This window comes from Anas acuta, chromosome 2 (assembly GCF_963932015.1).
Source record: "Anas acuta chromosome 2, bAnaAcu1.1, whole genome shotgun sequence".
Taxonomy (NCBI): Eukaryota; Metazoa; Chordata; class Aves; order Anseriformes; family Anatidae; genus Anas; species Anas acuta.
The window spans coordinates 52,136,857-52,149,002 of NC_088980.1; the positions used below are offsets into that span (position 1 = coordinate 52,136,857).

General features: G+C 42.5%; 1 long non-coding RNA gene and 1 other non-coding gene across 2 annotated transcripts in view; both read right to left on the minus strand.

Moving 5' to 3' along the window:
• Positions 1-9,288, minus strand: part of LOC137852736 (uncharacterized) — a 33,700-nt gene extending 24,412 nt beyond the window's left edge. The window contains exons 1-6 of the long non-coding RNA XR_011094013.1: positions 9,015-9,288; positions 8,800-8,860; positions 8,463-8,670; positions 7,110-7,247; positions 5,469-7,016; positions 1,838-1,941 (exon numbers count right to left, since the gene is read on the minus strand). This is a non-coding gene — a long non-coding RNA (uncharacterized lncRNA). The remainder of the gene's footprint in view (positions 1-1,837; positions 1,942-5,468; positions 7,017-7,109; positions 7,248-8,462; positions 8,671-8,799; positions 8,861-9,014) is intronic.
• Positions 9,289-10,726: 1,438 nt separating this feature from the next.
• On the minus strand, positions 10,727-10,816 carry TRNAY-GUA (transfer RNA tyrosine (anticodon GUA)). Its single transcript is given in 2 exon segments — positions 10,727-10,762; positions 10,780-10,816. It is a non-coding gene; the product is annotated as a tRNA-Tyr (tRNA).
• Between the last annotated feature and the right edge of the window lie 1,330 nt (positions 10,817-12,146).

The following is a 12,146-nucleotide window of genomic DNA, read 5'->3' on the forward strand; positions in this document are numbered from 1 at the left end:
AACTGTGCCTCTTTGCATAAAACCATATAGGAAAGGAAAAGACAGAAAAAAAAAAATACAAAAAGAGTAAGGCTGCAGGGAATTCAGCAGCACAATGTCCTCCAGTGGTCTTCCACTGTCACAGACAGCCTAAAACTAAGGCGAGAATTATATTTTGTCTTTAGTGATCCAAACAGAGGAAAATCTGTCTCTTCTGCACTCTGTATGTCTCTGTAGTGTATCAAGTGTTGCCATGAAACACAGCAATAAGATTAATAATAACAATATATATTTGTTGCTACAAATACAGTCTTTTGCATCAAGACCTCGAGGAAGTTAATCACTTCGGTAAATATTTAAGAACATGCTGAAGCCAATGGGATTTAGGTGCTTTCCCTCACTGGGCCCTCGATATGTAAATATTAGCTTCTATTTGATTTGTTCCCAAAATCAAGAAAGCAGTGGATAAGTGAATGCAGGACTGTTATTTGCCATATCCAGCAACACTACAAGCAGGGCCACTCCTTGGAACTAGAAACAGTTCAAAACTTTTCAGAAAAACTACTTTTTTACATGGCTGGTAACGATTTTCTGGAATCCGTTCCTGCCTTGTCTTCTTTACTGCCCCTTGTGGGAGGGAAGCAATGTTGCTTACCTGTTAATCTGTCTCAAACCTCAGCTATCAACATTCCCCAAACTAGGGAAACTCACACAACAAAGGGGAGATCTATGTTACTGGAGAGAAATGTGAAAAAGGGAGTCGCTTTAGGAATGAGAAAAGATACCATAAGATAAATACAACATTTCTTTCCCCCTCTTCCTTTTTTTTTTTTTTTTTTTTTTTCTTTTGGGGTGGGGGAAGGAGGTAATGGGACAACGAACACACTAAAAATAACAACAACAACAAACCCTGAAACCAGTTTGCTCTAGTTATGATAATCCAGGCATAACATTTATATGAGAACATAAAATACAGCACACAGCTGTAAGTAAAACAATATGTGTGTTCCTGAATAAGGGGAAAATAGCTTGCCAATAAGGATATATTTTGAGCAAATGAAAGATGACCTGAAATTGACTCTGGAGTAACAACTCGATTACTTATAAAAATAGGAGGTAGGGGAAAAGAAAAAGGGAGAGGAAACAGTGGTTGAGAAGAGCTTATGCTATGTGGTATTTGATGTATTTACTTTGAAAAGTTTCCTTTTGATGAATAATAAAAACAATGCCGTAACAACCACCTTCATGCCAAAAAATAAGATTGGCTAGGGATTTTACAACTGATGTGGCTCTACTCACCCAGATTCTCTGTGTCAGAAGGCCACGTTTAAGCTCTAATGGTGCAATTGGACCAAAAGACGCTGAATAAAGAATTACTCTGCAGGCAAAAGGAGAAATGAGCATGTGGCACGGTTCCTTGCAAGAGCCTTACCAGGTCTCCAGCCTGCAAATTGTTTCCATGCTGGTGTGCAGAGCAACACACTAGTGTGTCTTGGAAGAGACCCAGCATGCTCACCAGCTAATGCATTTATTTCTTTTAATATATAAGGTGAGATCAGTGTTCATAAAGTACAAGATGGGCAGCCTTGCTGGCTGAAACACTCTGCTGCCACCAGTGAGTGAGTCATTTACCCCCAGGCTCTGGGTTTTCCATACACGAGGCAGAGCTGTGAGGTGTAAGGCAAAGGTGGAGATGGGGGACAACACAATCCCATGCCAGGTTGCTGCTCAGAAAGCCTGGTCTGTATGCCTGCAAGGAGTGTTATGGTGCAGGGCCCTGGCAAATGCTGTGGGAGAACAGTATGCACATTTCCCTGAATATACCCAAGCAATGAATGCCTCAACTGCTCTTACCCACCTCATTACTCAGGGACATCAGTGCTAAGGAGCCTCTGCAGCTCCCTGGAGTCCTGTCTTCCTGTCGGTGCTGCACGCAATGGCATTTGCCAGACTAGAACTAGTCTGAAACGAGAAAAAGAGGGAGAATCAACTCCTTTTACACCAGTATCAAACTTTTCTACAGTTACCTTTTGTGTGTTTCTTTCAACCTGCATTTGTGATCTGACTTCACCTCTTTGAAGTAAACACCACACTTATCCTTGTCCCTCTTCCCCTCTCCCGTGTAGTGGAACTTTTCCCTCCGCTGCTTCTCTTGTCTTCTGAATCTCTGTCCATCTCTCTCCCTCTCCTTCTAAGCCATTTCCTTATTTTTAAATATCAGCCTAAAAGCTGTGCTCTCTAATCTCTGAAGAATGCAGTATTAAGATCAATTGCAATGCACTTCTGCCTAGCTCAAAAGCTGAGGGGCTTCCTTGAAAAATATCTCAGACGATTGCTTTTATAGTGATGAGAGAGCAAAGTTCATGCCTTGTCCTGTTTTCCAGCTAATCTGATCTCACATGAAAGCTCTCCATGATACACAAAGAAATATTTACTATATGAATTTAAGCAACGTTTCCCGCTCTGCAAAAACAAAGTTGGTGTTTGAGCTAGGCTTTCTGTCCCGTGGGTTTCTGATATACAGTGCTTTTAATGGCATCCTGACAGGTTTCTTCTTCACTTTCTCAGCTGGACCTGTTCACAGAAAATAGGAGGACTGAGATTTATGGATTTAAAGCAGCATTTTGTTGCTTTACATGACTAACTCAACAAAGGTCAAGCAGCGAGAAGCAAAGAACGGAGCAGCAAGTACAGATGCAACACAGAGAAGTGAGCCCGATAAATTTTTCCCTTGGAAACACTAGATAGAGGATTGCTTTTCCTTGGAGAACAAGAGTTTGAAACTGAGATGTCGCCACCATTACTGGGATGACTAAAATGTCGAGTGCAACTACTTCATCTTTAATACAGATCTCTGTCCACGGAGAGCAAAACCTTCAGAAAGCAATAAGCCAGCAGAAAGGCACAGTTATTAATCTGGGATATTTTATCTCTTTTCTCTGGATACATCTATTAGCTGTGCATGTGACTCTTTAAAAAAAGCCCTTTCCTATGTCCTCTTCTTACGTCCCCCTCCTTTGTTCTTTTATTGGTTTAAGCTGTAACTTACCGGGTCAAGAAAATCATTCCCATTTTTATTACAAGTCTCTATAAATAATAAGCCATACATATGTTAGGAGGAAGAACTAGAAATAATTATTTGCCAAAGTCTTTCTTTCCTATCAAAGAAAGGGCAGCCATCATTTGTGTGTGCGTTTTAATAAAATGGGTATTGTCATGTGCACTGAGCAAAGAAAGGCCTCATCAGAAAAAAAAAAGCAAATGGGAAGAAATCTGTTGGCACCTTGACTTAAACGAAGCCATATTTCAGAGGGCTTTTCACTACTTGTTACTGGGGTGGGGGGGAGAGGGGTTCCTAGCCATATTCATTCTCAAATCACAGATGATCCCTTATCACTCGACTTGACATTAGGCTTTTTTATTCCATTTTATAGGAGGATATGGTCTTTTTTTATATAATTCATTCCAGAAGCCTACCTGCACTCCATTTGTGAGGGAAGATGATGAGAAAAATACCTCTTCATGCAGCTACAACGAAACTGCTTTATCTATAGCACTAAAGAGCAAACCAGCTCAGATGCAGAGCTGGGTTTTCTTTCCTCATCCCACAGGTTCAGCAGAGCATCTCACGGGTAAGGTCTGGGTACTGAGAAGCACTCAGAGGACAGTTGCCACCAGGGGAAGCACGGATGGGTCACTGCAGGCTCTGCCCACTGGTGCAAGCTCACTCTGTATGGGGTTGCAGGGAAGAGTTGTGCTGGCTGGCAAACACTGCAGACTCCGGGAGGTTCGAGTGTTCAAGCATGTCACACAAGGGACCCGTGAGCTGAGTCCAAGGGGGAGGACAGAGAATCAAGGAAGGGAGAGGGGAGGGAGGAGCTGGGGAGGAAGATGGGGAAGATGAAGGAGCTGCAATATTGTAAACTCCCTCTGGGGAATCTTAAACCAGGGTGAATGCCAAACTCCGCAATGCCTGTACTGGGATGGGACTGACACACACGCAAATCCTTTTTATAACCGCTCTAACACAATACATCTTTCTTCCATGGTTTCATTCTCCATTCTTACAAACACATCCTGCAGTGGCTTTTCTTTCTCACCAGCTCTTTGGCATTCCTGTTCAAACATCCCCTTCACTGATATCTCTTCGCCTTTTCTTCCAACAACACTGATAAGGATCCACCCGGTTTATGCATTACTTCAATCCTCAAGCCCACAGCCAGCACTCTTCCTGAGTCGGCACCTGTTTAAACCACGAACTTTAACGAGGTTTGCTGCTCAGGTGGTAAATCTTTCCCTATTCTGCCCACCAGCCACCCTGGGGAATGCAGCCCAATGGTGACTGCAGAGTTATGTCCAAGTAGATCTTTGTCTTTCTGAGAGTAAGTCTCTGCCCTCCCGCCTGCCGCTATGCGTCACATTTATTAAGCTTCCGAGCACCGTGCAGGTAAGTGAGTTTCTGTGCAGAACCACACAGCGTGTTGCTTCAGCATTGCTCCACTGCCTTTTTATTTTTTTTATTTTTGTTAAATACACCACTTTCCGACACACACATTGTTGCTACGTTGTGACAAGCTTTTAACTAGCAAGGAAGAAGCTTTCACAATCGCCTTTCTGAAAAGGCTCCAATTTATTTCTCATAAAGATCCTTGGGATAAAAAGCAGATTAATGTTCAGAAGAAAGTTAAATGAAAAATTGAGGCTGCTCAGAGGGAGATGTTAAAGGCTGACTGGCACAAAAGGGTACTTTCTGGCAAACTTCTCGAAGCACTAAAAGAAAAGGGTCAGGAGTCATCTGCTTAAGTAATGATCTCCAAGGCAAAAATATTGGCTGGCCAATCCCATAGCTACAATGGACTATTATATGTATGTTCTATAGGCTGAATGCATCAATTATACTCATCATGTGGCTTCTTGAACATGCTTAACTTGCTATTTCCTTTTATTCGATGTGATAGCACATAAATTAATACAAAGGCATACATGAGAGCATTTTATACCTTCTCTCCTCTGTTTTAAATTTTGAGGGTCAGTGGTTTCATAATGAATAATTTAAAGGGGAAAACTTCCAGAACCAAGGGGGGTGGCAGGGTACGTCTGTGTCTGTGAGAGAAGTTCTGTCCACTAAACACACTTACACAGGATGAGAAACAGCTTTGCCAATCAATACAGCATCATAATTCCTCTCCTAACAGGAAATGAGGACTCAGTACAATACTGCAGTTTTAACTTTAATGCAATTTAAAAGGAAAAAAATCCAACACCAGATGCTCATCAGAAGACTATTAGATGTTATTACTATATGCTATTTCCCCGAGGAACTCTCACGGTTAAAAATCAACAATAAGCAGCAGCATATACCTTTTTATAGTGAGCCCCTTCAGCTGTAGTTCAGTTCAGAGGTCTGACAGGTCAAAAGACTCATCACAAGTTTGATTATTTCTCAATAGGCAAGCTGAGATGAGGATAATTGCTATGTTTTCACAGACCTTCTCACCGCAGAGGCCCTCTTGCTCTCCTTCCTTCAGGCTGATGTAACATGGCTCAAACACAGCTTTGTGTCCTGTTTCTCTGCTGTCCTTTCCTAGACACGTTTGTGGTTTCATTTCTCATGAAGGACCGAGCACCGGATCATCCACATGCAAGTTACCTCCTGCAGAAAACCACCAGCACGCCACAGCCAGTAGGTATCTGTCTGGATATCAAGGATATTCTGCATATCCAAGGAGGAGATCATTTAGGCTGCAAAGCCACTGCAAACTGAAATCAAGGGAAAGCTACTTGACGGTTTCTTGGAGGTTAAGTCAATGATTTACCAAAAGTGAGGAACTCCAGAAGTGAGGACGGGTGGTCAGAGCACAGAGCTCTTGGAGTCCCTAAAGGCTCAGGTGACTTTTCTTGCTCTACTGCAGCCTTTTAGGGCCCATCACTCAACAGCAGCAGTCTTAAGGACTAGCAACGTTACATGAAACAGGGACAATGGTACCTCTGTACCACATAGCCACAGGGACACGAGGCATTCAAAACACAGTGATCCTAGAAGAGCCTTACATGGACATTAAAATTATTAGATTTCCTTTTAAGCTCCACATACTCCAAAAAGAGCAATATGGAGCAAAATTTAAGAGCAAGAAGAGCAACACAACAATTCAATTCTGAGTTAGAAGAGAGCCTTAATTCACAAATACAGATCTCAGGCCTCTGTAAGATCTGGGGGATTTAAGCAGCAGTTATACTTCATCAGTTCACATTTCTTTTCCTCAGCCTTCAAATAAACATGAAACATACTGACCCAGGAGCCTGGCCCCCATAATCAGAGGGTAGTGCACTGCAAGACAAGGAAACATTGAAACTTGTTGAGGTTTGAAGAAGAAGGAGCCAGGACTCTCAGCATCCCTGCTAGGTATAGAAGGGCAGAACAAAGACACCCTTCTCAGGAGCTGGAAACAGCACTACACATCTAGCTAACAAAGTAGATAGGAGGAAGAGTTTTGTGGTGTTGAAGAAACATCCAACAAGGCTTTCTCTGAGGAGGCTGGTGTTCAAATAGCACCAGCTTAATTTTTACAGCAGACATCTCTAAGCAGTCGGCTAAGTAACTTAAATGCTGCAGTGAGAGTGCTGAGAATCTTCTAGGAAATTAAGCCAAACAGCTACAGCACCACATCACTATGGAGCAATTGAACACTTTGATATGATAATTGATTATCATGCATTGATTAAAGCAGGCAAGAGAGCATACACTCTCCAGATGACTTTCAAATTACAAAGCCACAAGCTTCAAAGCTTATTTGGATTCACACAACAAAATACACTTTGTTATTTACAATGAAAAAAAAAAAAAAAAGTATCCTCGTAAATGCAGCAAGAATTTTAAAACAATGAGTGGTAAAATGGCACAACTTGAAATAAGGAACTAATCAATGCTATCAAAATGGCTTCAATCTGTCCTGAGGACTCTAATCATTTCCAGATGATAACATGGGACTGATTGGATGTCTCCGGCAGCAGTTCTTATCAAGGCCTGATTATAACAACTACAATAGGAAGAAGAAAAATTGGTTGGTACAGGGTGGTTAAGCAGGCCTGAGGAAATGTGCAAACAGTTGTTCAGTTCAGCGTAAATCTACCTGATCTGGTGCATGCAAGGAAAAGCAGCACCTGCTTTTGGTCATTTCCAGCCATGCTTAGATGCCTTTCATAAATTCAGCCTAGCACACGCTGAAGGAGTTTTACTTCACGGTAAGAGCAAACCAATCTGCAACCACCTGCAATTTCAACAAACCAGCAAATCATTACCAAAGCATCTTAACTTGCTTCTTCGTTTTAGATGCCTTTTCAAGCTCTTCTTAATTACAAATGATTTTAACTGCCATGATTCCACCTCTAGAGCTGTAAGGGAACTACGCAGTTATTACTACTTATTTGCATTATTACTCCAGACAGCAATCAAGACTGTGTTTTCCCTGGCATCGTTAAAAACTTCGCCAAGATATGATCCTGCTCAAAGAGCTTTATCTAAATCTGCGTGACCAGAGCCAACAGGTGGCCGCAACAGAGCAACCAACAGCAGCAGAAAAAAAAAAATCACAGAGCTCAAAGGAAAGCAGTGGGTTCAGGACAAAGTCAGGCCTTTAGTCCTGTAACTACAGCACTACATTTTGGGGCTGAAACCTGATGCCAGAACATGCAGCTCATATCACTCAAAAACTGGAAGCTACCCAGCTTTTCTGAAGAGTTTCTGTAAGGTTAACCACATTTCCTTAGGCAGGCCCTGCATTGCTCAGTTGTTCATGTTATGTCAGAGGAACAGTTCCCTGCAATATGGCTTCGAAGGAACAAGGTAAAATCAGGTGTCTAGAGCCAGGCTGGGACTGATTTGTACGGGAAAATCAAAACAAAGCTCAGGATATACAAAGTCATCCAAAGCAAATACAATTGAGAACTAAGAGAGGCAAAAGCACAAATATTTTGCAGTGTGTTTAAGCTGACTGCACTTGGGCTGACCACACAGAATGCTGCTTCTAAGTTAGGGGGTAGGTTAAAAATTTGCTTTGGCACGAGAGGTGAGACAAAAAGAGGAAAAAAAAAATTTTTTTTTGAAAAGGAAGGAATATTCCACTCATGAGAAACATTAATGTGTCTAATAAGAACTTACTGCTGGTGGCTTAGTGTGTCCCTAACCGGTTACCTATTTGTTTCAGAGGTTTGGCCCATGGAGTGCCACTCCTCAGACAAAGAAACAGTGACCTTCACGATGTCTGATGAGCCAGAGAAGTTTGGCTGTGAGAGGAAGCTTTTTCAGGGTGAAAGAGAAGGTTGACACTCTTAAGGACAGAAAACAATATAATCTTTAAGTACATGTACTCCCTATCTTCACTATCTGAAGTTTAACTCATACATGCCAGAAAAGCATGAGAACTTTACTTAAACCCACATTTCTGGCTTGATTGTTGTGTTCAATGGAACCTTTATAAAATTACCTTGTGCAGATGTGATTGCAGAGAAAGACACAGTCTGCAGTGTCATCACCGTGTCAGCATGAGGCAATCCTGGTAGTGGCAACAGCACGACACCAAACAGCCAGGGGATAACAGAGGCTAACCACGTCAGGTGGCGTTCTCCACCAGGACCCAGTTGCCTACTGGTGTGCAGTGATGGGAAGGAGAATCCATGCTGCAGCAGCTTGCCCTGTTCAACCAAAGGAAGAATATGCCTTGTGTTGAGAACCTACCAAAACTTTCTCCCTCCACACTTGTTTTAGTCACGTCTTCTGAAATATTACGTGAGCAAGGATCTGCATATAAACAAGATAAATACCTCAGTCAGTCCTTTCAGCAGTCACCGTGTCCCAGTCTCAGGGAACATGTAAGCCCCTTCTCTGAAAATAGAACAAAATTCAGCATACAGGGACTTACTTCTCACAATTATTGGCGTATTTTTAATCAAAAGCATCACACGCATTGCAGCAATTAAGTGCATGAGTCACGGATTGCGCTCATTTAGAAAGGCTCCCACTTCATGTTATTGCTCACCGGGACCACAAAAGGTGCGTGGCAAGGAGGAAAACTGTCCCAGGAGCCATGGGACAGATTTGTAGGCCAGGCTGTTTGCAAATGCACCTGAGTTGTCACCCAGGCTCACACCCTTCTCCTCCTCCTCCCCTCTCTAATGGGACTGCCAGATTCCCACCTGAGATGCCGCTGTTGTGCCGCTTCCTCCCTGGGAGCGTAGGCAGCACTGTAAAGGAGGCTGCTTCCCTTTCCCACCCTTGTCTTTACAACCCCATCCTGCTGTGGGAGTACCTATGGAGCAATAAACGCAAAGCCTGTCCCACAGGGCCTGAAGAGCCTGTTGTGCTGTTCAGGGGAGATGCAAACCTGCCTCCCCCGTGTCCTCTTGCTGAAAACCCATTATGGTTATGAGGTTATAAGTGTGTATTGCTATGCAGGCTGAAGAGGAATTAATGCAGCTGGATTTAGAAGGACAAAGAATCTGATGTTCTACTATGATCAATGGTCATTGATCCAATGTTAATTAGTAAAAAAAAAAAAAAAAAAAAAAGCACATATACTTATAAAATACTGGAATTACATATAATCCCCTGATTATTCATTCTACCTTAGTATTGGTTCCTTGATGCATTTGACCCCACTTCTAGCAAATATTTCTTATTAAAAATCCTAAGTATATTTAAAACACAATGAAAGGTAAGCAAAGATGCCATCTCCTTCTGTCTTTGTTTGTCTTAGCACTGTGCTTTGCATGAGGAGATGCTTTGCATGTGAAGCTTTGCATGAGCTTTGGGATTTCAATCCCTACTGTTGTCTCATCTAATGTAAACATCTGAAAATGTATAATCTTTTCTTTAATAAAGCTTCTTACAGACCTCTCAGAGTTGATTGTATCTTGTGAAAGTGAGTTCCATGAGTCAGTTTCCTGTGTGAAACAAATTTTTCTTTACATATTCTCAGTGTCCTGTTTTCTATTCTCAGAAAGTTTCTCATTTTGGTTTCTGTATGAATGAGTTCTTAGAATGCCTTGTTAACCTTGTCTATGGGTTTCTTTCACATGCGTCTTTCTTACCCATTTCCTTTGTCACGAGACACAAACTTTATAATTCTTCACTGAAATGAGCAGTGCATGGGAATTATACAGCTCCAAGTGGTATACCTGGTGGTATTCACAAATCTCTCACAAGGCCATGGATAACAGCAGCATGTAGTGACTGTCACAGACAAATACCTGGACCTGAATGACTGTGGAGTACCTGTCAACAAGAAAACATTTTTTTCACCATCTCTCTTATTCTACTCCTCTTCAAAACCCTCAGTACCTGGACCTCCTCCTGTTTTCCACGCCCAGCTCAGCTACAAGAGGCTCTGCCAGCTCCACAGTGCAGGTCTGTTCCAGCTGACAAGGGGCTGTGGAAGGTGTTGAGCCCCTGCAGAAAGAAGCCCAGTCAATGTGCATCAGCAAATTAGCTAGACATGTGGCAAAGGTCAACACACCATTGCTGTAAGAATCAGACAGAGCCAACAAGGCAGGTAGGAAAAATGAAATCTTTGAAAGTGGTAGAGGAACAAAGTAGAGCAAATTTCTTATGGGGCCTGGAGTGGCATATGGATGGAAAGGGCAGTTTTGCAAAGTTGTAAATTCCAGAAATAACTGAAAGACAACAAATAAAAATAATAATAATAATAAATAATAAAAATAAATAATATTTTTAAAAAATCTCCAAAACCTTTCCTTCGAGCCGGAATTGAACCAGCGACCTAAGGATTTCTTTCTACAGACAGCCTACAGTCCTCCGCTCTACCAGCTGAGCTATCGAAGGAAGATGAAGAAAGAGTGCCAAGAATGAGTCAAGACTATATCAACAATAGCCTTAGGCTCTAATGGACCTCCATATGCATTGCTTCTCGCAACAGCAAAACAGTATCAGAAAAAAGGGCACAAGCCTGGATTTCCCTGCACAATTGGAGTTTGGTTACAAAACTGCCAGGTTTCTGCCAAATAGTTCGCAGCTCTTGTAAGGCTGTTGCTAGTGGTAGCATTAAGGTTGGAACTCCTGTGATGACCCATATGAAATCTGCCTACTGCTTGACGAAGTAATTTGCCTACTCTTCTGTGATCTCGCCACATTTCCTAAACTGAGCTAGGAGAACAGAGAGAACTCCCCTCCACACAATTCCCCACAACAGTTCTCCAGCCAAATCCTATAACAAGTTAGCCAAAAGAAAATAAAAATCAGTTAACGTGCTCCCTGACAGCTTCCAGGGTGAAAGCAGAGGAATGAAGGAATAGGATGTAAAGCAAGATAGGATAGAATAGGATGTAAAGACACTAAGGTTTTAATTCAAATCCCACCAGCTCCCACAGCCCACATGAGACCTCTCATACACAGATGAGTTGCAGCGTCTGGTGTTACTGCCCCAGTGGGATACCCAGCCCCTGGGCCTGGGAGGTTTGAGCCTTTGTGAATCATCTGAGTGCTGCAGCTCACAGCGATGGCAAGCAAAAGCAAACTTCCCTCTTTTTGAACCGCAGTGATTCACGAGCATCTCAGCTGTCTGAAAAGCAGGGTGGGGTAGAAAGCTGTGAGCAGACACTCTGTTTGCTGAAACTATGCCACCCTACTTGTGATGAATGCGTGTGTAGCCGCGTTACCTCGGTGTCCTGACAGCATACCCCTCCTTAACGTATGCTTACCTCCTCTTCTCTTTGTTATACAGCCCCAGGCACTGGTCTGTTTTAGCAAGTGTGTAGCCACAGGCTGAGGAAAGTAATTTTTGCCCCATGTTGACCATTTGTCAGCCTGTTTTGGAATCTCCATACCTGGAGATATTTAACACTTGATTGGATGCACTTTGAAGTCATACCCTGTCTGGACCAAGAAGTTGGACTAGACGCTCTCCAGAGGTCTTTACCAACCTCATTTATGTGGTGTGGGTCACCCCTTCACCACATACTCAAAAGTGACTTCACAGAGCAGAAGAACTCACAGCAAAACCATCATCATGTACTTCTCTGTGCGGTAAATACAGCTTTTTGCCTCACAATCACACTCTTCTCCCCACCTCACCCCCCACCTTTTATTTAGTTTCATACTAACAAACATCTTAGGACTCCCTTACAAAGACCTTTATAGAAATTAAATAAATTAA